Below are 24699 nucleotides of genomic sequence, written 5' to 3' on the forward strand. Positions count from 1 at the left end.
TTTTTTTCGCAACGACGGCATTTGATCTGCCGTAGATCTGTTTTTATTTTGGATATCAGTAACTTTCGAAATCTTATAGGATATTAGTTACGGGGCTCAAGTTTCGTCGATCCTTTCCTGCTCGCATAAGAATGGTCGTTACAACGTAGGCGAACGTAGGTGATTTTTTTTGCGAGAGAGATCCGCTCGATTAACTCTCAAGTGTATCGCGTTGCCTTCTCGTAACGACGGATACAAATAAAATCTGACATTTTACACGCTATATACATTTTACATGGTATTTTATCTTTCACGAAGCGTAGTGCTGTTCGATAGAAAACGTAATCAAATTTCTGTTCATTATATCGGATATAAATTCGTAGAACTGTGCGCTGTTTTCTGATCGTTTTTGTTTTTCAAACTTTTCGCGTCGAAATAAAATTTGCCACGCAATGGAGAGTTAACGACCATATCGTTGTGGCACGAGGGAAGTCGATGTGTTCGTTCTAAAGTACCGACGTAATCGTCGGGCCCTCTTCGCTGTGATAAAATTTCAGTGCAAAACAGTCCATGCGAGAGCGGAACCGCGTGAGATAAAAAATTCTGCGACTCTATAGAATTAAAAAACGATGGCTCAATTCGATATTACATCGATATTACGTACCGACGTCAACTTCGATCGTGCAAAATCGTAGGAAAGGTTTACACACAGTACCAAGTTACGTAATTTGCCGACTTGGTCGACGCCACGAGGGAGCTGCTTCGCGATTAGCCTCGTTCGTGAGCTCCTTGAAGATCATAATCGGTCAAGCCTATCATCCCGAATCGCGGTCGGCGAGGCTAAAGGAAGATCAGTTCCGAGAAAAGCCGCCCGAGTACCGGCCCGACAATCGAGACGCGTGAATTTTTTAACAATCCGTCGACGCGATTTCGCGTGCATTTCGCGTCTAGACTAAAAAGAATCGAGGACACACTCGATGACCCGGTTCTTCGATCCGACATGGCCGGCTTGACAATGTGCAGGAGGAATAATATGTTTTTCGACTTCAGGTACCATATGTACAAGTTGTCATTCGCACATATACACACACATTCATTCACACGCTATGGTCACTCTCGTTTACCGTTTCGCATTCTCAATGAACATCCACTCGTATCTCGAATAATAATTAATCGTCAGTTTCGTCGCACGTAATCGATCATGGTTGCAAATGTAACTTAATTATTGACTAGGACAGTTTTTGGTTCCGGCTTCGACGAGGAAATCGCTGAGTACAAATTTTAACATCAAGTATGCCCGTGGCTAAATCGTTAAACATTTATACAAACGCGTTGGTCTTCGTATCGCAGTGATAAGATGCGTGTCTCGTTGTCGTACGCTAGTTTTCGACGTTTCGCTCTTCGTTTTTGGCCATCCTTCAACATTTCGTATCGACAGCTCGACTGATGGCCAGCTGGCTCTTTCATCAACGAAGCACGCGAGACACGCTTTTTCGTTCAATCATTACATGGCGAGTGCACGTATCAGTACCGCAACGCTAAAATTAATTAGACAGCCGTGGTGCCACGATGATTTTTCAATATTCTAGAAAATCCTTCCTTCCCACTCGTCCTCAAGACTTATTCCCAATTTAATTCCGACTGCATTTTTTCAAGCAAATTAATAATAGAAAGAATAGAAACAGGCAAGCGAATGCGTGGGCAAAATATCTTATTTTAACTTACTATCAAATGCAATTTACAAGTTGCCGCGCTATAAAGCACACAGGCTGATTCGCATGTATTTCATCGTACAGCGTACATTTGATTTTCTCTGGAACAAGTAATTAAATCTACAATAGCTCGGCAATGGCTTGTTCGGATAATCAATAGCGTTACAATAGTACACTAATTTCAAATTAATATACCAACGCTGCATTAGCGCCATTATTATTGTCGCTATATTATCAATTAGGCTGGATAATTAATAAATACAATGAAAATTATTACAGGTGTAAGACAAGTTGATTGATGCGGGTCAAAAATTAGAATGCGTAAAATTAAATGTTATCTAAATTAATCCCTAATATCAAGTAGCTGTACGATTAATCAATCTCATCGCAATTTTTCTTCGAGATTTTCATTGTGCTCCTATAGCTAAAATTTACTGAATATAATTATCAAATAAATATTTTATAATAATTACAATGAAAATTATCTCTAATCTAGATTTAAGGCGAATAAAATGAGAAACAGAATCGAAATATGAAAACTGCAGATGCTGCTTATTCTCTAGGAATAACTTTGCGTTAGCTGGTGTCGAGTGTGAGTGTGATTTTTATTCGCGACATCAAGCCTGCCAGCCGCGGTACCGACGTTTCACTGGCCATCTCGCTCGATATCCTTCGCGAACGCTCGCATCTCACGGATCTCCGACGGAAATCGAGTTTATCTATCTACTTACGTACAAAGATGAGAATCGTGGGTAACGTCGAGTAGGATCGAGAGAAAGATAGAGAAAGGTGGAGGAGAAGAGAGGGCGAGTGTGCATGTGTGAGCAGCGAGAATGTCGAGCCGTTTCTGAGAGATGCGAGGGGTCGCAAATTTGAGGGAGGAGAGAAGGGGGATTGTGTGTAAAGGGGGTGAGTTTTACTCCCGCTGGGGCAGTGATCCGTTTCTTTCCTCTCTGCGGTCGCCTCTCCTTCCATTTCCGCTTCGAACGTGGAATCGTTTGCGTTTTCGCGACGTTCGCGACCGAGAGGACAGATTAAGGCGCCATCAGGTGCTTTATGTTGTAGCGGCAATAATCGCGGCCGACTATGTCCTCGTGCGGGATCTCTTCCTCCAGCGGCTCCATACCCGCCTCGGCCAGCTCATCGCGTATCTGCAGACACAGAGAAAACTGCAATATAGTGATTGAAAGTGAGTGATTGACTGTTAAAGCGTAGCTTGTGATTGATTTATACGTTCAGCACTTATTGTTAGGTACGTAGTCGGTGATTTGCATCAGTCGTTAAACACTCGCGAAACAATGCTATGCCAATCGTAGCTTACAGTCGCTACTATCATTCATCTGTGACTAGAAATCCGCGATAAATCCTTTGATCTATGAGCTATGATCTATTTAAAATAAAAAGAAATATGAGGTTTTTGTCGTGTTTGCAATTTATGTAACTTGAAAACTCTTGTTTTCTTTCTTCGCACGAATTTTCGCATGAATTCGAATAAGGTATCCTCGTTCATGAGAGAATTGAATAATCCGTATCGAGTACGTGTGTGTAAGCAAATCGAGCTATATATTAGGAGTGTGATTTAGTTTTGAGGGTTTTGCAACAGATGGCTGTAGTGTCAGTTTGTTCCAATAGCTGTTTCCGATAACTGTTGTTTCTTACAGTGTTCACATTATCCATGACATTTAGTAGCATTATAGCAATAGATGCAATAACAGTCGTGTTTATATCATCGTAAAAATGCAACTTCCGAAACAGCATTTTCGACATGCGTTGCTTTTGTTTTTTAATCAAAAGAAAACTGCGGCTCAGGGTTATAGAATTCTTGTAGAAACTTATGGTGATTCTGCCCCATCAATTAGGACGTGTGAAGGACAAAGAACGCTCGGGACAACCAAGAAAGCTTGAAAATGCAGATTTGCAAGCATTATTGGACGACAATCCAACACAATCCACTTCAGAACTTGCCAGAGCATTAAATGTTGATCGTACAACAGTTACGAAACATTTACATGAAATGGGAAAAATTCAGAAAGAAGGGAAATGGGTTCGACATGAATTATCGGAAAGTGCCATTGCGAACCGGTTGAACATTTGCATTTCGTCGATCGCCAGGCAAAAAAAGAAGAGTCTTTTGTCTCGGATTGTTACTGGGGATGAAAAGTGCATCTATTTTGATAATCCGAAACGCAGAAAATCATGGGTGGATCCAGGCGAACCATCAACATCCACTCCGAGACGCAATATTCACGGTTGAAAAGTAATGCTCTGTATTTGGTGGGATAGTGTACTATGAGCTGTTAAATCCGCATGAGACTGTCACGGCTGATCGTTATCGACACCAATTGTACAAGTTGAAGCAAGCGTTGGACCAAAAACGACCACCAATTGCGAGTAAACGACGGAAAGTGATTCTTCTTCGTGACAACGCTCGACCTCACGTTGCGTTATCAGTGAAACAAACACTATTAGAGCTCGAATGGCAAGTCTTACCGCACCCCGCGTATTCTCCATGCGATTATTATTTGTTCCGGTGGATGCAACACGCTTTAGAGGATACACACTTTCATAATTTGGAAGAAGTGCGAAAATTCGTCGACGAATGGATCGACTCGAAAGAAGAGTGATTTTATCGTGGTGGAATCGATCTCTTGCCAGAAAGATGGGAAAAAGTTATAGAAAACGAAGGAAAATATTTTGATTAAGGTATTCATTCATTATCATATTTAAATACATGCGTTTTTGAGCAAAAAAAAACCCTCAAAACTAAATCACACCCCTAATACAAAGTATTTATTACGTGCTTATAAGGCGGACTTGCTCATTTCTCTCGGGCGCGTTACAGCGCCGCGCGAAAAACCCCGATGAATTTTGACGCCGCACACCCTGAAGCTACCACGAAGAGGGTGCGGCGAAGATGGAAGACCGTGTACGTCGCGAATGTTCTCACGAAAAATCGCACCGGTGATTGCCGTTGTAGGAAGCGGACGAATAAAAAGAGTGAGCGCGCGCGTGTATGCTACGGGATAGGCCACGATGAAAGGCAAAGACAGGCGTGCAGAAAACGGCGCAGGGAGGAAAAAAGTTGACGGTGCACATATTTCATACAGGCATGCACGACGCCCATCAATTCTCGGTGAAGCCCATTAACCTTCCGTGGGCTTTTCGGCTGAAAACGAAGCTTTCGATGGCTGATGAACGCGTCAGCGATGCTCGCGACATGCCGCTTCTCTCCGTGTGATGACGAAAAATCGCTGCACGTATGCGGCGCGGTAGTCGATCTATCCCGAAAAGAGATTAACATATTTATGACGCGCTGTACCCCAACGGCAATTTATACGATAATAAAATAAGATTGATGATAATAGCGTCGACGGGGAAGCTTTACACTTGGAGCCATCTCTCCTAATTTGCTGTAACGTTTCGCTTTTATTTCCTCCAGTTGATTCGGGGATTGCTCTTAAGATTTGATTGAGCTCTAGCGTGACATCCCCTAATTGAAGGAGTACGAAGATTGATGACGCTGTACCCGCGATATCCGCGAGTGAAACGCGAGTAAACGGAATGAGTGGTCTTCAAAAAAAAAAAAGATACGGGGGAGGAATAAGGGGTGTTATCGAATCCAAGTGTCGCAAGCTCTTGCATCTTTTTAGGTGTTTTTCGCTTTTTAGATGAGGGGAATAAGACTTTTTCATCACGCAAACAGGAAGCGTCTTCGATCCGTACGGAAATAATTTATCGGTACAACGCCGGGATGTAAAAAGCTCCTTTACCGACTCCGAGATGCGATGCCGAGATCGCTTTTTCCCTCTGCGCTTTGTAAAATTTATCTTGCTTTCATAAAGTAAGAAAACCGGGTTCTCCGGTTGCGGGGTCGATTCCGCCAGAATACATATTAGGAAGGCGCGGCGAAAATTTCATTCTCGCCCGAAATCCACCCTGCAGTTTTTCAATTAAACGAGCGCGCTACAGGAAGGCGGCGTCCTATCACAAATATTTACGCCGTATAAACGCAGTTGCAATTTTTCGGTCATTGGTTACCTGCGCTCTCTTTTTTTTTGGAGAGACCAATATCGCAAAAGGAGAAAAACAACCGCGTGTGCACGGGCAAATTAAAAACAATTCTTCCAAACTGATATCTGCAAATAAAATCAAAATGCGCGCAAAATCGCTTTGAGATTTATTTCCTCGTCGATAGAGGCACTGAAAGACATGTCGCACTTAAGAAAATACCTCGTTCGATTGAGCTGAAAATCGCATTTGACTTGTTGCACACATTACATGTTTTACATTAAGCATTTATTGCATCGCATTTATAGCATCGCGTACCACATGACGTAACGGAAACCGAGTGTAAATAAAGCTTCCTCTCGCTGCCCTGGTGGTGAGTTTCCAATTAAACGAATGCAGAGAGCAGCGGCGGTGCATCTCTGACGATGAGGCAACATAGGGGCGGAAATGAGTGAGGCGATATATAGAAGAACGTCGACGGTCTGATCAAATCCTCCTTTATTGTCGCTTTCACGCCTTGGGTGCGCAACGTTGCGATATAAACGCCAGCCGGCAGTACGGACGTCTCACAAAAGTGTAATAGCCTTCCCTTTGCCAATTCACCCCTGTCACGCATTCTGCTTTAAAATTGAAATTTTTTCTTCGAAATATTAAACGTGAGCGCGCTCGAAGAAACTACCCCGACTGAGAGATTAAACATTAATGGACGTTGAAGGCTTGCCTCGCGGATACATGGGTGGTCTCGTTACAATAATTCTTTCATCACATTTGTTTCTTTTTAAATTAAGTTGCATAAAACTGAAAAAGTTTAATGTACATTCTTATGTATATGTATATATTGAAACGTATTTTATAAAAAAACAGTTATATATGTCAATCATATCAAGAGATTTGCATTTCTTAAAAAATAAATATTTTCACGGACGATGGTACATCACACTCGCATGATATTTTACGTGTCCCGAAACGAGGAGAGAATTCACAACTTGAAACTTGTGTGGAATGTTTTCGAATATCTACACCGAGTAAGCTGATAATGGATTGGTTATAACATGCAACGTTAATTAGCCATGATGTAATTATTAATTATCTATCTGTAATTCCGCTAATTAAAGCAATATGACGTCCGACAGGAAAAACCTTTAAAAAGAAATCAATATACTCTCCCTGAAACAGAATTCTTTTTATTCGAATATACAGGGTGAGGCACCTAAAACAGGCCACCTGAATATCTCGGCTGTTATTGGTGATACAAAAAAATGTGTCAGACCAAACTGGCATGGATTCGAGGGACACATAATTTTTTCTAAATAGTTTTTTATTAGACGCGTAGAGGTCATATGAAGGTCAACTTCGTTTTTTTAAATGGTATGATGTTTTTTTACGTACCATTTAGTAGAGCGTTTGAAGATGCGCACATTAATCTACGGGTCAAAATTATTCAAGGTCACTGAAGGCCAACTGCAAGGGAAAATCATTTACTTTATATTGCCTAGAGCTCTCTGCTACTAAAAATACTGTAAACTCAGAAATGAAAAAGTTCTAGCCCTTAGAAATTTTTTCTTTTTCCGCGAAGTTCTGAGTTGTTATTATCATTATTTTTTATATTGCCTAGAGTTCTCTGCTATTGAAAATACCGTAAACTCAGAAATGAAAAAGTTCTAGCCCTTAGAAATTTTAGCCTTCAGTGACCTTGAATGATTTTGACCCGTAGATCAATGTGCGCATCTTCAAACGCTCTACTAGATGGTACGTAAAAAAACATATCATACCATTTAAAAAAACGAAGTTGACCTTCATATGACCTCTACGCGTCCACCTAATAAAAAATTATTTAGAACAAATTATGTGTCCCTCGAAACCATGCAAGTTTGGTCTGATACATTTTTTTCTATCACCAATAACAGCCGAGATATTCAGGTGGCCTGTTTTAGGTGCCTCACCCTGTATAATTTAGCAAAGAGAAAAGAAACAAATTACGTATACCACGGCAGCCTCTTTCGCGACGTTTTCGAGATAAATCCCTTTCCAGAATGAGTGAGTCGATTATTACAATTTAAAGAACAAAGAGCGACGAGAGAAAATGAAAAAAGGGACCGCTATTTAACGCGTTTCGAAGAGGTACGGTGATTTACATAATGCAAGTGTGTACGACGCTGATTACATTACACCCGAAAGGTATTTCCCGCGCGCTGTTTCCGGGCGATTCCTTGCGGTGAACGTTTGGCGAGGGTTCCGCAGTCTTACGAAACAGTATCAAAGTTCCTTCGGATTCCTCGCCTCGCGCTCGAGGAACAATAGCGGAATTGAATTTCAAGGTAACGTAATCGCCACCATTTTGTTCACCGCGCTGCGCCCGTAGGCACGGCCATTATTTCAGCAATTACGACGTTTCTCGCCTGCCTTGTAACCCGGGCCACCACCATCGCCGCCAACACCATCGCTATCGTGGGATGGTGGAGAACGACGATGAGATGGGTCGGAATTGCTCAAAGGATTTGCTCCCGTGCCCAACCTCGTCCTTGCGTTTACCACGATGAGAAAAGCGAAGTGCGGATAAGTGTACGTGTGCGTGTGCCCTGGATGTAAGAAAGGACCAGTCCTCCCGTGAATTTGTACGTCGTGAATTAATGGCGACGCTCGGTCAGAAGAACTTGGATACGACGCGAGCGCGGAATATCCGTCGTGGAAGATTCACATTTTCAGATTATCTTGATAATCAGATAATGTTATGCCCGCGAAACTGTGGGAGATTGCACGCGTCGGATTAGACTGGAACAATTTGAGGCGGTAAAGGTTACCGGCTGCGATTACATGTAACGCGCTTCCATTAAGGTGCTATTGTGCCGCGCGGGCATTTAAAGCGTCGCAGCTTTTTCGTGCAACGACCCGGCGTACCGCGAAGTCACGGGTGCATTTTTCTGCGACGCGACGGTAAATCACCGAGGAATTTAGGGAATAATTTTAATTCCCTCCGCCCCGTCCGACCAGCCGCTGGCCAGTGGCGATCGTGCACCGCGCGCGAACGAGCAAACTTTGTTCTTACGGAAACCGACGCCGGTAGAATTGTTCAGTGAAATGCGAAATTTACGCGTAACTCACTAACGGCGCGTTTATTGCATTACAATTCGAATGTAATACACATTCTTCTGCAAATATAATAAACGACTCCTGCTTTAGACAAATAACCGCGGTTCCGTTGACCACGCAAGCGTCGCAATTAAATTATCACAGCAATTTCAACAACGGCCATCCTGAGCGTCCTCAAACATCCGGAACATCCGGCGCACATAATTTCTCACATCATTCCTGTCGGGGTGTTGTACTACCGAGTAATATCCGGACTGAAACATTTTCAGGCATAGCGGAATTCTCGCAGGACGATCTGCATTCGACTGCACTCCGCGAAACCGGGCATTTAACGCTGAAATATACGAGACATTAATCGGGTGGCCAAAGTGTAGGTAGCTGGATTAAATTAGAGGGAATTTAATTCAATTTCAGTTAAACATCGAATTTCAGGTAAACGTGAGATTCGACAATACGTTTTCATTAACGAACAATGCCAATATTACAATTAGATAAACAAGCGTTCGGGAGGGATTCCGCTAATTACACGATATTTTTATTCTCCCACGTGTTCATGGCTTCCCCGTGTTTGCGTTGGTATTATTTCTCATTATCACTCGGACAAGAAAATGAACAGTCGCGAGAACAGAGCTATTATCATTAATTATTCTTTCTCTTTTTAAGCTTTCTTTCTCTTGTTAACCGAGGGCAGTCGTGACCACCGTATCTTCATACGCGTAAGAAAGCACACTTCGAGCATAGGATTTTAATTAAAGCGTTGACAAGCAAAGAGTTTCCACGATCTAGCGATTTTCTTCTCGAACTTCTCCTAGCTTATCTTTCGTAGAGCGTATTTACATTATGAAACGTCAGTGTTGAGAGATGCTGAACGATACTTTAGGGCCATCTAATATACACGTCACATGTAGCAGTGGCTATGTGTCATGAGCGTACACGAGGGAGAAAAAAGAGAGAGAAAGGAACGCTGTCGGATCGGTTAGTGGATCGTGCCAGCTGGTTCTACGATTGGCAGAGCTCCAAGGGAGCAAAAATCGCGGTTACCGAGCGGGTTCTCCCGTCCGGCGATGCACCGCGCGCGCTTCGGCCGGATGCATGATTTGTGTGCTTTATTAAATCCGATATTGGTCGACTCGGCTAACCCGAACCAGGCCATCGGTTATTTCGCGACAGAAACGAGCGCTCTTCGCCATTCTCTCGGTCTCTCTCTTTCTCGCTTTTTCCAGATCGTTTCTCTTCCATTTTCTCTTCCTCGTCGAAGCGCCGACTTTTTCACCTTCGGCACGCGTTCACTTTTTTCATCAAGCGGAAAGGTGGAAGAGACAGTTCTGTTCCCTTTCCTCTTTCGACAGCGAATAATTTACCTGTTCTACCGCCTTGAACACTCGTATAAGATTCAGACCAGCCAGCTTCTGAATCTCTCTTTCCGTCCAGCCACGCGCTAGCAATTCCGCGAAGAGCTCCGGGTACTTGCTGACGTCCTCCAGACCCGTTGGTGTCCTGAAAGCAGAGAGTTTATGAGTTCTTATTGAGATTCGTATAGGTGACTGCAACGTGATCGATTAGGACAGAGTCGCGATAGATTGAGACGCGTTTTTTTTCTGGGACATACAAATTGCAGAATTTTGAGACGTTCGCGATATTCGAGAGAAGTATTTAATTACAAAATCAATTTATCGGAATCTGAACAAAAGATTAAATTAGATAGAAAGCAAATATCACCGTTTCACAGTTTTAAATTAACTAGAGTCGAACTATTGGGTTGTTCGGAAAGTAATTTCGTTTTTCACAAAGCGATGTCGTTAGTCGCGTTCCTCGATACTTAACCTTACTCTAAGCGGCAAATTCGTTTTATATTTTGACAACTGACATTTCAGACGTCATTTAGTATCTTATTGTGTTGCGATCTGTCAAGTAATTGTTTTTTGGCATCACATCAAACATGGAAAATCAAAGTGAGCATTTTCGTAATATTTTTCTTTTTTACTACTGAAAGGGTAAAAATGCAGTGCAAGCGAGAAAAAAATTGTGTACCGTATATGGAGAAGATGTATTGAGTGAACATCAGTATCAGAATTGGTTTTCGAAATTTCGCACTGGAAATTTTGATTTGAAAGATGCACCACGTTCAGGTCGGCCAATTAAAGCTAATGACGAGAAAATAAAGGCTCTGGTGGATGCAAACCGTCGCATAACAACACGCGAAATTGCTGAAAAGTTAAATTTATCGAATTCGACCGTTTACGATTATTTGAAACGCCTTGGATTCGTTTCAAAGCTCGATATTTGGGTTCCACACAATTTAAAGGAAATTGACTTGATTCGACGCATTACCATCTGCGATTCATTGTTGAAACGTGAAGAAAATGAACCATTTTTGAAGCGAATCATAACTGGAGATGAAAAATGGATTGTTTACAACAATGTTAAGCGAAAACGATCATGGTCCAGGCAAGATGAACCTGCTCAATCGACATCCAAGGCAGATATTCATCAAAAGAAGATCATGCTTTCTGTATGGTGGGATTGGAAGGGAATCGTATTTTTCGAGCTACTACCAAGCAACCAGACGATTGATTCGAAAGTGTATTGTCGTCAGCTGGATGAATTGGATGCTGCCATCAAGCAGAAGCGACCAGAATTGGCGAATAGGAAAGGTGTCGTATTCCATCACGACAATGCCAGACCACACACAAGTTTGGTCACTCGCCAGAAGCTTTTACAGCTTGGATGGGATGTGCTACCACACCCACCATACTCTCCTGATCTGGCACCATCCGATTACCATTTGTTCCGGTCTCTACAAAATTCTTTGAACAATGTAAACTTCGATTCAAATGAAGGCGTCAAAAATCACTTGCTTCAATTTTTTGTCAATAAGGAGAAGGACTTCTATGAGCGTGGAATCTTAAAGTTGCCAGAAAGATGGCGAAAGGTAGTGGAACAAAATGGCCAATACATCACTGAATAAAATTTTTTCTAAATATGAAAAAACCGCCTTTCATTTTTCCTTGAAAAAACGAAATAACTTTCCGAACAACCCAATAATAAAACAATGAATTGATAAATTAACTTAATAAATGGTGCTTTAATAAGTTCAGCTTTTGATTCTTCTAAGCTTTGTTTCATTAGCACGCGAGCCATGCAGAAAAGGAGGATTTTTCATCAACTTAATATATAGATATTGTAATAGAAATAGATATCGTGTTGACAGCTGCAACTTGTCAATAGAATGAGTTACGCATCTGCTGGCAAAAATGGAAATAATTTCATCTCTCTTTATCTCTCGGAAAATATTGTTTTAAAACACCGCGCTTGCCACGATAAATTTTCGTCGTCGACCGCATGCTCGCGCCATAAAAGTCGATATGGAAATAATGTCCGTCCCGTGGAGCGGCAGCTTGTGAACGTACAGTGCGCCTAAGATCACAATTTACATGAATATTTCCGCCCGATAAGATAGAGCTTTAATGAAGCAGAAAGCCCCCGGGACTTTAAATTAGAAAACTGCTTGAAACTTTTATGGGTCCGCCTAGATACTTTGCGTTTCCCATATTACCACAGTAATTTCGCGGCGTGCAATTCTTCGCGGCGACTCCTATCTGTTATACCGGGGGCTGCCGGCGAATTATATTTTCGTTCATTTGCATTATTCAGTGTGTATAGGCATGACGACCTTGATGCGGTTGCTGTGCAAAAGTTCCCGTCTATTATGCATGCAAGCAGCGTGAATTAAAAAAGTTAATTAATACCTGTCTGCGCGAGATTAGGGACATGGTTTTTACGGGACACTTTGTAGCGCTATCACGCGAGATAGCGTTTCTTTTGCGCCTGGATACTTGCGTGTTTGTTATTGATGCATTATTATTTATTCAAATTTTCCTGCGCGCGATTTCTCTCAAGTGTATTATATCTCTTGCATGAATAAATGTTTAGTTTGAATTATTTTACGAAATGGAAGAGCGAAATGACTCGCGTTTCGTGATACGAGAATCATGGCGCACCGCTTTCAACCCAGAACAATTATTTGCAGACTATCAATGCCGCAAAAATTGGACGTACGTTGCGCGCATCTGCCGGAATGGCGGAATAGAAGTGAATTCGCCTGGAAGAAGGTCATAGTACAATAATGAGCTGGTCGAGAAGCAGTCACGGATAAATTACACGAGTTACTTCGGGCGGTTTATCCTTCATTACTTTAATTACCAGTATGCCGGGTGACTGCGGCGAACTTACTTTACCGCTGAGAGAGGTAAAGCCGGGAAACGCGACTCCGCCCTCTGTCTCATGCGATCCTCTCTTACGGAGCCGGGAGCGGAAATGTGCCACACAAGGCCGAAATTCTCGTGCTGACGTTTGATGCTGACGTGCGATGAAAAACGCGCACGTTGCACGAAAGGTATTATATTTTTTCCGCAGGAAGTATTCCTCGAATTAAAATTGCAGTGTTACGCGCGTATGTATCTCGATGAGGAAGAAATCCTCGCAGAATTTAAAACTTTCTCATATTTTCACGTGGTTTTACTCATGCTCCCGCATGTTTGTGAAGTATTGAGAGTTTTCCCACAGCTCTTCGTTCAGTAGGATATTCTGTGTTTGCAAAATATCTAAGGATTTCAAGAATCATTTTGCACAACTCGGCCGAGTTAAAATTGTAGAAGGCTGTCGCGCGTTGAGTTCCAATTTCAGAGAGAACGCGATCGTCCGAGCATTCAGTCAGCCTTTCTATCTTTATACCGTTGGAATGGTACGTTCGCGGAACTGTCGAGAGCCGTTCTTCGTTTGCCTCGTCGTCGGTAATTTCATTAATTTATCCCTAGAATCGTTACGAGCGCGGTCGATGCACCTCGCGACGATGTACGTTGAATCGCCACGCTGATGGCAAGCGAGGACAGCCCGGTAAAAGGGTTTAGACTGAATTTCGACGTTCTCATTACGGGCGTCATAACGAGGGCTCGTAGAAGACTCGGTGACAAGGGTGCGGGTAGGCGGGACGAGAGGGATGACCCGTCGAAAGCTGCTCGCTGACAATGTCGGGCCAACGAGAGCGGTTAGAGACTTATTCATGGCGTGTCGTGTCCCGGACTGAAACTGGCAGTTATGCAGCTGTATACTGTGTACACGCATCTAGCCCAACCGCATCCAGAGAGCCGTTATTCCAATCTCGGAAATTTCCAAATCGGGTACGTCCATCATCGTAAGCTGACTGTAAACGCGAAATGATCACGCGCGATGATCCAGGCTCGCGATGATGCGCGCAACAGAATAATTCATTTTTGTCCGGGCTGTTGGGTGGATTCTCGTCGCGATTACACGCGATATTGTTACCGTGTTGTATTGTTATATTGCTATAATTTGATGTTGTTTACCGGAAGCAGTGGTTGCACGGTCTTCTTAAAGCACGCATTCCTTCGAGAGTACCCTAACTCTCTCAACAAATCCCCAATGAACTTATGAATACTTGGCTCGTGCATTATACGTTCGAAATTTATGAACTTATCTTAAACTTGGCTTGTGAACGCGCCAAAGCTCATTTACCGATCCTTTGGGATTCTCTGAAGCGCGAATTGAGAATGTTTTCTCTGCTATGAGTTATTAAAGATATTTAACTTCGTTCGACCCACAATTTATTTTATTATGGTCGGAAAAATGAGAAGATAACATCCTCAAGAGATGATATAAATAATATTGTCAGATCGCGTTGTTACGTTTGCGTTGCTTATTGCAAATATCTATCGTTATCTATTTCGACGTTAATTAAGCCTCGTGCACGATTCACAGTATCACAGAAGTATCGGTTACGGAAATAGTTATGTAGCGACGGTTACAGGTAAATAATCGAGCCTCGGGCGACTGGACACTCGAAAATATTGACCTGTCGCGAGCCACTCGTCGTCGGTGTAGCCCGTCGAAACGTGACGATCCGAGGACCCGGAGTATCGCTGTACAGAGTTGTTGGCTGACCATGGTCACGAACGTTGTCCCAATTCGCGAAATTTCCAATTCTGCTCATCGTCCCACCGTCCATGGGATTGGTATCGAGTTGTCGAGAGCGCGTGTCGCGTCGTCCTCTCGCGCGAATACTTTTCGTCGCGCGGCGAGATGCCCAGCGGCGAATTTACGCGGGCTAAAAATTTCTAGTGGAAAAACGCGCGTAGATCTCGTAAAAGTCCAGCCATCGGATAGCGACAACACGTTCAGCGAGCATCGATTCGCCTTTCTACTCCGCCTTCGAGTCCGCCCTTTCTACTTTTTGTCCGTCTTGCTCGTACCACCTCGTCTGTTTGCTCGTCGCTGCGACCGAATCGAATTCAAAAATGCCGTTTCCACGGGAAAATACGCTTCGCTCAAACGTAGTGACAGTGATTTATGGACGTGGATGGGAAGCGCGAGGCTCGATGGATCGGACTCCACGAAGGAAGTGATGCGCGGCTCTCGACTTCCGTAGGAATACCAAGCGGGAAACGTCCACCGACAATCGTTTCGTTCTCCTTTGCAATCCTGATGTGGATGTTGAGTACTTACGATGATGAGACCTCGGTTGCGTTAAGATTTAATTAAGTATTGCATTGAAATTCTCCGTCACCGTAAAATTTGCTGGAAATTGAAATTTAAGAAAGAGCAGAAATATATTACCCTGTCTCTCTTTTCCTCCTTTTTCGTCTCTACGGAAGTTAATCTCTGAAAGGTCCATCAACAATTTTCGACTCAAAGAGAAAATTTCCGTGTCTTAAACGTTTTGCACGTTTAAGAAAAATCTCTTTCACAGCTTCTCTCGACATCTCAAACTGTGTACATATAGTCTCTCGGCACTTTGGATGCACTTTACCCGAAAACTCTGAGAAACGCGATATATCGTCTTCGTTTTAACGATCGTTATACGCGACGCGTGAACTATAGCGGTTCTAAACTCTTTGCTCGTCCATAGTGGTGCTCCCGGATACGATGCCGTAACCGGTCGCCGCTGGAAACTCGACAAACGCGCCGGTATGAATTTTAATCTAGCGTAAAAGCTTATTGGTCGGCAGGACTATCAGCGGTGCCACGTCCTGCCAGTTTTAGCTTCCTGGGCCCTCATGCTTCCTGCGCGTCCCACCGTCTATTTCCGCGTGTGACCTACTTTCCACCTCTAGAAATAATTAAATACATCCCCGGGCTTTTTCCGGCCCATCTCGTACGAATACCCACGTTGCTTTTCGCGCCGCGCGCGAATTACCAGCGAAAATGAGCGCGGCCGAATGAGACAAATACCCTCTGCGATTAGTTGACTGAAATTTAAAAAGATTTAAAACTTTTTTTTAAATTAAAAAGTTAAAGATATTCGCGCGCGCACTCTCCAGCTCTCAGACAGTTGCTTTTTGCGTTTTCCACGGCAGTGTCATAATTTTTATTGAACATTGAATGGAAAAGATGTAACTTTGCCTAGAATGTCTCCTCTCTTGTCCTCGAATTTTTCCTGGATATGATTTTTCGAAATCTGGATGGAAGGCATTGCAACATGAACTGAAACGTAATGTAATTTCAAGCACGAATTCATTCATTATATTTATTCTTTGTTTGATCAAATAAGGATTAACATAGAATACCTGTGATTGATCTTTAAAAATTGGTATTTTCCGAGTCAGCATAACAGGATTGACGTAAATCAGTTTATTCAATTCTCGTTTCCGGTATGACGTGCATGAAAATGTGCTGTTCGACGTTCTATATAATATTATTCCAACTTCGTATTATTTGTTCCGCCAGAGTTATTTGTAGCCGTATATATGGCGCGACGGACATTGGTGAAACGATTCGCGGACCAACTGACGAAGTGGAAATGCAGCGGGCGTAGCAATAAACGAATTGATTGCCGAAGAATAAATAGCTTCGTGCTTTCGGTCTCCATGAATTTCGTAGCAATTTTCGTGAAGGCAATGAGTCACTAGCTGTACGCACGAGCAAAATGAGGACTTGTCTGCGAAAACGGTTCTCGCGATTAGCTCGTTGAAATTTTAACCACGTGTTGTCAACCTAGTCAGTTAATTTAACGTTCAATTAAGAACGCTGCGCTTCCGGATTCGCGGATTCAGCATGACTGTTCCTAATGCAGTCGCCAGTGTGGCTGCTGCATGGAATTGAGCGACCACGCAATTCCTTTCCGCGGGACAGATTGCTAATTAATTTGGCAAATAGGCGCTGTACAAATTTGCCGTCAGCAAATATTGCTCTTCGAATCGTTTGACACTCTTAGCTGTCGCTGCTACGGCACTTAATTTGTGTTTGGAGCGGCCATGCTTCCCTCTTTTTCAACTCACGGAAGAACATTTTCTTCTCGAGTTGTTCTATAATGTTCTCATACAGGGTGAGGCACCTAAAACAGGCCACCTGAATATCTCGGCTGTTATTGGTGATAGAAAAAAATGTGTCAGATCAAACTTGCATGGTTTCGAGGGACACATAATTTTTTCTAAATCGTTTTTTATTAGGTCGACGCGTAGAGGTCATATGAAGGTCAACTTCGTTTTTTAAATGGTATGATATGTTTTTTTACGTACCATCTAGTAGAGCGTTTGAAGATGCGCACATTGATCTACGGGTCAAAATCATTCAAGGTCACTGAAAGCCAACTGCAAGGGAAAATAATTTACTTTATATTGCCTAGAGTTCTCTGCTATTAAAAATACTGTAAACTCAGAAATGAAAAAGTTCTAGCCCTTAGAAATTTTTTTTTCCGCGAAGTTCTGAGTTGTTGTTATCATTATTTCTTATATTGCCTAGAGTTCCCTGCTATCGAAAATACCGTAAATTCAGAAATGAAAAAGTTCCAGCCCTTAGAAATTTTTTCTTTTCCGAGAAGTTCTGAGTTGTTGATATCTATATTTTTTATATTGCCTAGAGTTCTCTGCTATTGAAAATACCGTAAACTCAGAAATGAAAAAGTTTTAGCACTTAGACATTTTAGCCTTCAGTGACCTTGAATGATTTTGACCCGTAGATCAATGTGCGCATCTTCAAACGCTCTACTAGATGGTACGTAAAAAAACATATCATACCATTTAAAAAAACGAAGTTGACCTTCATATGACCTCTACGCGTCGACCTAATAAAAAACGATTTAGAAAAAATTATGTGTCCCTCGAAACCATGCAAGTTTGGTCTGACACATTTTTTTCTATCACCAATAACAGCCGAGATATTCAGGTGGCCTGTTTTAGGTGCCTCACCCTATATATACAGGGTGGCCCATTTTAATTTATACAGTCGATTTTTTAAAACACTAAAAGAGATACGAAAAAATGTTTCAGACAAACATGTCACGATTTCGAGGGGGACATAAGATGATACCATTGGTTTGACCTTGAATAGTCGTTTGAAGGTCACGCGAAGATCACCTTCAATTTCTTAAATTGAAACCCCAACTTTTTATTGCAGATTCTTATTCTCCATCGAAAAGTAAGTAACTTTTGTCTGAAACATTTTTCCGAAAAATGTCATCTTATGTCCTTAAAATGATCTTCAAGATGAGTTTTGGTATCATCTTATGTCCCCCTCGAAATCGTGACATGTCTGTCTGAAACATTTTTTCCTATCTCTTTTAGTTTTTTAAAAAATCGACTGTATAAATTTAAATGGGCCACCCTGTATATTTTAAACGTCTTTTCTAAAATTTACCCAATTTAGTATTATACAGTCATGTTATAAATACATATGTGATTAAATGTTGGATGACTTTCTTTTCTGTTATTTCCGCAGATAAAAGGAAATGTTTAAAATAAATGGAAAGAATTATGCAGACTTACATTATGTAGTAGTAGTTAGAAAAGCAAAAAAATATTTTATAAAGATCTATTCACTGTTCTATGCTCGTATCGGATATTGCGATTAGTCTCGTTGAAATTTTAACCATGCCAGCCGGAACGTTTCGCCGTACGATTCCGCCATGTACGTGATCTCCCTGACACGGAAATAACGTAATTTTACCTTCGAAATTAAATATACTTGCGAGAGAGAACAGTTTTTGTCTATAATAGAAGCACGTTATCGAATTTAGTTGAGGTGAGTCCTCGGCGAGTTCGAGCAGCTTGTTCAGCGGATAAAATGTGTTTCGCCCCCTAAAAATTCAGTCGATCATTTATATTTCACAAGTTCGCCAGGAAAGATATTGGAAACCATCAATGTTTCTAGAGTTTTCATTTTCCGTGGTCATTATGAAATAAAGAAGACAGCAAATATAAGCCTCTTTTTTTCTTCTTTTGGATTTTCCATGCGCCCATATTCCCTTTTTGTAGTGTAAGTTCTGACAAGCACGCGAACACGGTACCAGAAGATTCGTAGTGGCATAAGATATTTTTTCTAGCATGACAGGCTTTAACTTTAGACTGGATTGCCATGGCAGATATTAAACTTCCCTTCTCCTGTAGTGCGAGAAGCTGGAAGTAAAGTACGAGGGAAACGAGCATTGTTTTCATTCCGATGCGACATCTCTCTCGAGATTCCAGTTCCTATATTGCCACCCACAAGGTATACCCTTGTCATTTATGTCGTTCTTCTCGAAACCGTCGTATTCAGAAATCTCAGCCTTCACGAAGGAATCTTGAAACGCTTAAGAATGATTTCTGTCGGACGAGAGAGAATCTAGAACAACCTTAGTTATTGTTAGAATAATAACAGTTTATAGATTTCTGGCTGTGCCTGTTCGCATATTAAACAGAATGAAGGAGAGAATAATCTTTACGCAATATCGCAATAGAAAGAAAAATAAAATGCAATATGTGTCAGGCAATTCTGTTTGCGGTGCCAGTTTTAAATAAATTTAATTGAAATGAGAGAAAATATGAAGCATGTAGGTCATTTCGCATAAACTTGATAGATTTTAATTGCATGATATTTATATAGCAAACATTTCAGAAATGAGAAATATGTATTTCTGTGATATAAAATTTAAGTGTTTCTATTAAAATTAATTCATTCACCAAAAAATGTTTTGGTAAATATGTTACTATATTAAGGTACGACTGCATCATTTTCACGTTTTTTTTTAAATTTTATGTGAACAATTTTATCAATAATATTGGAAGTTTAGGCGTGTAAGTAATCTATATGTAAAAATTTTATTGATCAGAAATATGATACAGTATCCTATATCCGTGCCTTTATTTTAATGTTCGGAAATCGAACATTTTTACGATAAAATTGAAAATAGTCTATACAGTAAAATAAAATTTCGAGGAGAATTTGATTTCCAATATATCAATAATTAATCATTTGTACTTTTATTTATTAAACGTTGCCCATTTTGTGGTTTCTGCCTGGATTTCACGATTCAATCCAATTTATTTGCTCGTGAAAAATAAATAAAAGCTTACCGCATAATAATGTTAAAAACCGTAGCACATGAATACCTCAATTTTATCACATTACATGTTGCGTGGACAGCTCGAATTTACATATTAGATTAACAAATTAACTTCTTAAAAATTTATAAGTTTGTTTTTCGCTTGAAGGAAACAGGAATGTTACGTGCATTAATTATTCGCGCGGCGCTGCACCATATCCGCTGCTGTACGTATTTATTTTTCTGATTCCCCGCATTTGTATTCGATATTGTCGCTGGACAAAAATACGGGAAAACTGTATATCGCAATGGTTCGATCAGCGGCATACCTTTTACGTCGTTTTTCTTCTTTATCGTTTGGTCTGCAAATCACGCCTCGATGCATCCACACTATTTTTCAATCCTCCACCATATATAGCAGATGCAACTAGGTACATTTTTATGCGGAATCCGGGGAAACTCAACAACTTTTTAGTCGTGTTCTACTGTCCTCAATTTACTTGCGGTTTCTCATCATTCGTTTCTTTCTTCAGCGCTTCCTCGTTTTCTTTCTTCGGCTCGTCACTCCGACTACTTCATGCTTTGTCAATTTTTTCGTGCAGCTTAATGGCAGAGGCTGCGATTTCAGCAACGTGCGCGTGCCACAAAGAGGTCGGCATTTCTAACAAAAGGGGTTGCTCGATGCTCGCCCGCGTGTTTACTCGATTCTCACGTCCACTTAGCAAACTCCGTCTACCCTTCACCTCGAGTTATCGCGGCAAAGAAGAAGCCCGTGAGTCGTTTCTGCGCTGAACAAACTGCGTGAAAAGCGTAACAAAGGCGGGAATAATGGAAGAGAATAATGCCGGCCGGTCGGTAACAAACGGTTGAATACTATCGGGTATCTCACGAGAACGATTTTATTTATGGAGTTCTTTAAAAATGCACTGGTACCGGTAGTTTTTCCGCCGACGTTGGGAAATGATGGACCTCGAGAGATATTTATGAGACCACATTGACTAAACATTTTTCTTGTATGCCGTTCCTTCCGTATTTTAACTCTGCTTTCAAATACATGCGGTCGAGAAACGTTCTGCGCGCTGCACACCTTGACGGTCATCATCTAAAATCGAGAACCGGTAATACCTTCTGTTCTCATAAATTTTCCGGTGCGGACTTTAACTGTGTCTTCGAGTCGCGCAAATGATCGGTAGCTCCGTACGTATTGATTTACACCCCCGACCTACATCCAAAGGTAGCCGAAAACTTCTCCGCGTTTGCACGTACTAGTTCGCAATCAGCTCGGCAGAACTGGCGCGCAAAAGGAAACCCGCTTACGAATTCGCGTTGTTCCCACTTGGCGAGGAAATCATACCCGTGCCCGATAATGGCGAACAAAGCAGTTGCTGCTACTTGAAATTATTAAAACAGTTGTTATCGCACGTTATGATCTCTTCGTATTGATTGGGTCAATTAACTGTTGTTTTCAATTAACCATCCGATGAGTGCCGGCGATCATTTTGTTTTCGTTTTCCATTTTGTATTTGCAATGCTACAAGACAAATGACAAACAAAGATAAAATTGATCTTCTATGAGAACGTAAAACGAGCATCGATATATCAGTGTATCGATGACGAATAATTAAATTCTGAGAGTCACGATGGAAATTGAGCGCATCGATGGTAAATCTACCCCCGCACGGCTGCACTTTTCGCATACGTTCCCATGACTGCCCTCGGCACTCAAACGGTTGATTGCGATATTCGACGGAATATAGAACCTCTTTCCACGTTTCTTTCATCTTGAGCATTTTTATTCAGCGACGACACACTTTTTCGCACATTCAGCACATAATTATGTTTGCGTTCGGATGTATGGTTACACTTACAAATTGATCCCGTCATATCCAGCTCCGATGCCGACATGATCCACCCCGGCGATCGTCCGCACGTGATTGATGTGCTCTGCAACATATCAAGAAAATTGCACGTATAATGTAATCGTCGTAATCCGATGCGCTCTGTAATGCGCCGCGATGTACGAACGCGCAGGTCGTTTGCCATGTAACGAGAAAAATTACATTCGCCACCCTAACCGCGGACTATCGCGCCCGGTGAATGCCGACCGAGCTATTTTTCAACTACGACTAATACACGACCGGTATTCTGCTCACGAGCCACAAAGAAAATTACCTGCATTTATACGTTTCATCCGGCTGCATTGTTGCTCGCCGCGTGACAACGCATTTTTATATATTTGATGTAGGATAATGTCGCGCGTTCCTGTACGTGGTGTACGTGCTTGCGTTCCGGTTATCATAATTTTATGTCACAATCGCGCTGATACAATTTTGCGGAACGTGCATTAATTAATCATATCGCGTTTGATAAGGTTGGATAAAGAATTCGTTAATGTTTGCGCGAACTCGTTCTCCCATTTATGCAAAACCACCAGGTGGGACGCCGCAGATCGATTTGCAATTACCGTGATCGTGCCGTGAAAAAGAAATTGGAAGGAGATTCGCGGAAATCTGTTGTTAATCTTCGATTTACATTCAGATGTGCATGGAGAATGTATCTTTCTGTTTATCGGCGGCTTCGCGTAATCGCGTTTGCAAATGCAATTTCCATGACTACGTAAATTTTGGAAATATACAACCCTCCCGCGCGAAGATGGATAAAATCGAATAATAATTTGAGCAGGTACAATGAGATCATGAATGTGCGCATAAACAATGAAAATTTGCATATCCGTCAGGCGGATGTTATTGTTAACTCGGAAATGGCCGCGTGTGCGTGGGTGCAATTTACACCTCGGTGATCTAATGCATCACGGGTGTAATTTACATTCGCGGCGACACAAAACGTGAAAGACAATTCCGTGCTCTCATCAGAATTATAAACAAATTCCGTTTCTCGTTGGATTTATTGCCGGGGAGGAAAAAGGCCGCTCTAACATTTCACAACCGCGGGCCGTGACGTGTCTGAGATTGGTATCCGTCGATGCGTCGATACGAAAGTACTCTAACGAACGCTAAGGCATTTAAGATTCAATGTATCTAACAGATAACGGCATGCCGCTCGTACGAACGTGCGACATGCATAATCGATCGGATAGATGACATAATTCATAGCCGATCAAGCCATAGAGCAACGGCGCGCGCGCGTGTCAGTGAACCGCAATTTTGTTAGAGTAGCACGAGCTGCTGCGAAGCGGAACACATCAGAAACGTCACAAATTTCGATTTTCATGTTGGCGCGGCGTCGATCTCGTGCTCCACCCGGGCTATCTCCATCATGTCGTAAATTATATGTCGACCAGTCCGGCATGACGCGGGCGCTCTTTCGAAATTGATCGTGATTCGCCGAGACACATCGTTACTCGATACGGACAGAAAATCATGTAGGTGTGGCGAATGCAGAGATCCTCGAATAAAATTTCGTCAATCGAGAATCTTGAGTTTTATTGCACAAACAACGTTACAAATTTGTCTTGTATTTATCGAAATTAAAAGAATTACTTAAATCACGATTCCGGTTGAGGACACGAGGAAACAGAGAGTTGTTTGCGATCTTTACAAGTTTCCATTAAAGATGCAGACGACTTTACAGCATGACTGCCATGTGTACGATAAACGGAAGTGGTCACATTTGCATTGCATTCCGTGCATCGTAACAGTTGGCGCCATTAGCAGGTTGCTACCGAGATCTTTCGATTTGCATGTACGACGTAAACAAACGCGGTTAACATTTGTTTGGTAGAATAACGTGCAAATATCGTCCGGAATACGAGAGTACGAGAGAACACGGAATACGAGGCATTTGATGCCTTGCGCGTGCGAAACACATATAAAACGTAATCACGTTTAAAATAACAAAAGTGCATTGTTATCTGCAGAAAGATTGATACTATCACATACAATAAATTATTAGTTTATCTCCAATTAAATACTATTTTGTAGTTTGCCAATCGATTGAAACTTGGACATAGAACAGAAAACAGAGAATAGAGAGAGAGAGGGAGAGAGAAAACAGATGGGTGTGATGATTATATGAACACGTTGGCGAGGCTTCTTGAATTTCATTTGCCAATGCTGAAACACAAGTGCGAATACAGCGAATACAATTACCGGACACAAAGAATTAAATAACACATCGGCTGCGGATCGAAAGTAACTTCCGTAGATATCGTGCTTTCGCGCGCGGCGTTTCCAGCGTGCGGCTCAAATCGAGAAAATTGCATTTACACGGTAAACAGAACAGTTACTCAACAAACGTAATGCAGGGAATTGCGGGCTGCGATGGAGCGGCCGTGCTGGTTATTATTAACCGGCGGTGATTGTTGCAACGCGCGATGGCAGTAGCAATGGTCACCATGGGATCAGCCACGCTCCGCGGGAAGAGCAACGGCAATGGGGATAGGGCGAAGGGAGAATTCGCGCGAATCAATCATAAGCGTGTACCGGCGTATAATACTGGCCGAATGACCACGCTGGGCAAACGCTGCAATCCTGAAATTATTACCGCCCACCCGGTGCATAACGCACTTCCCGCGTTCGCATAATTTTCTTGCCCGCTCTCCGCCGTGGTGGACATAATTTTCTCCGCGGCCGTGGT

General features: G+C 42.1%; 1 long non-coding RNA gene across 1 annotated transcript; it reads right to left on the bottom strand.

Annotated features, from left to right (window-relative positions):
• LOC113563166 lies at positions 1–23962 on the bottom strand. The gene is made up of 3 exons (XR_003407344.1): positions 21972–23962; positions 10151–10286; positions 1–2842 (listed from the first exon to the last, which is right to left on the bottom strand). It is a non-coding gene; the product is annotated as an uncharacterized LOC113563166 (long non-coding RNA).
• Positions 23963–24699: the final 737 nt, after the last annotated feature.

This window comes from Ooceraea biroi, chromosome 12 (genome assembly GCF_003672135.1).
Source record: "Ooceraea biroi isolate clonal line C1 chromosome 12, Obir_v5.4, whole genome shotgun sequence".
Taxonomy (NCBI): domain Eukaryota; kingdom Metazoa; phylum Arthropoda; class Insecta; order Hymenoptera; family Formicidae; genus Ooceraea; species Ooceraea biroi.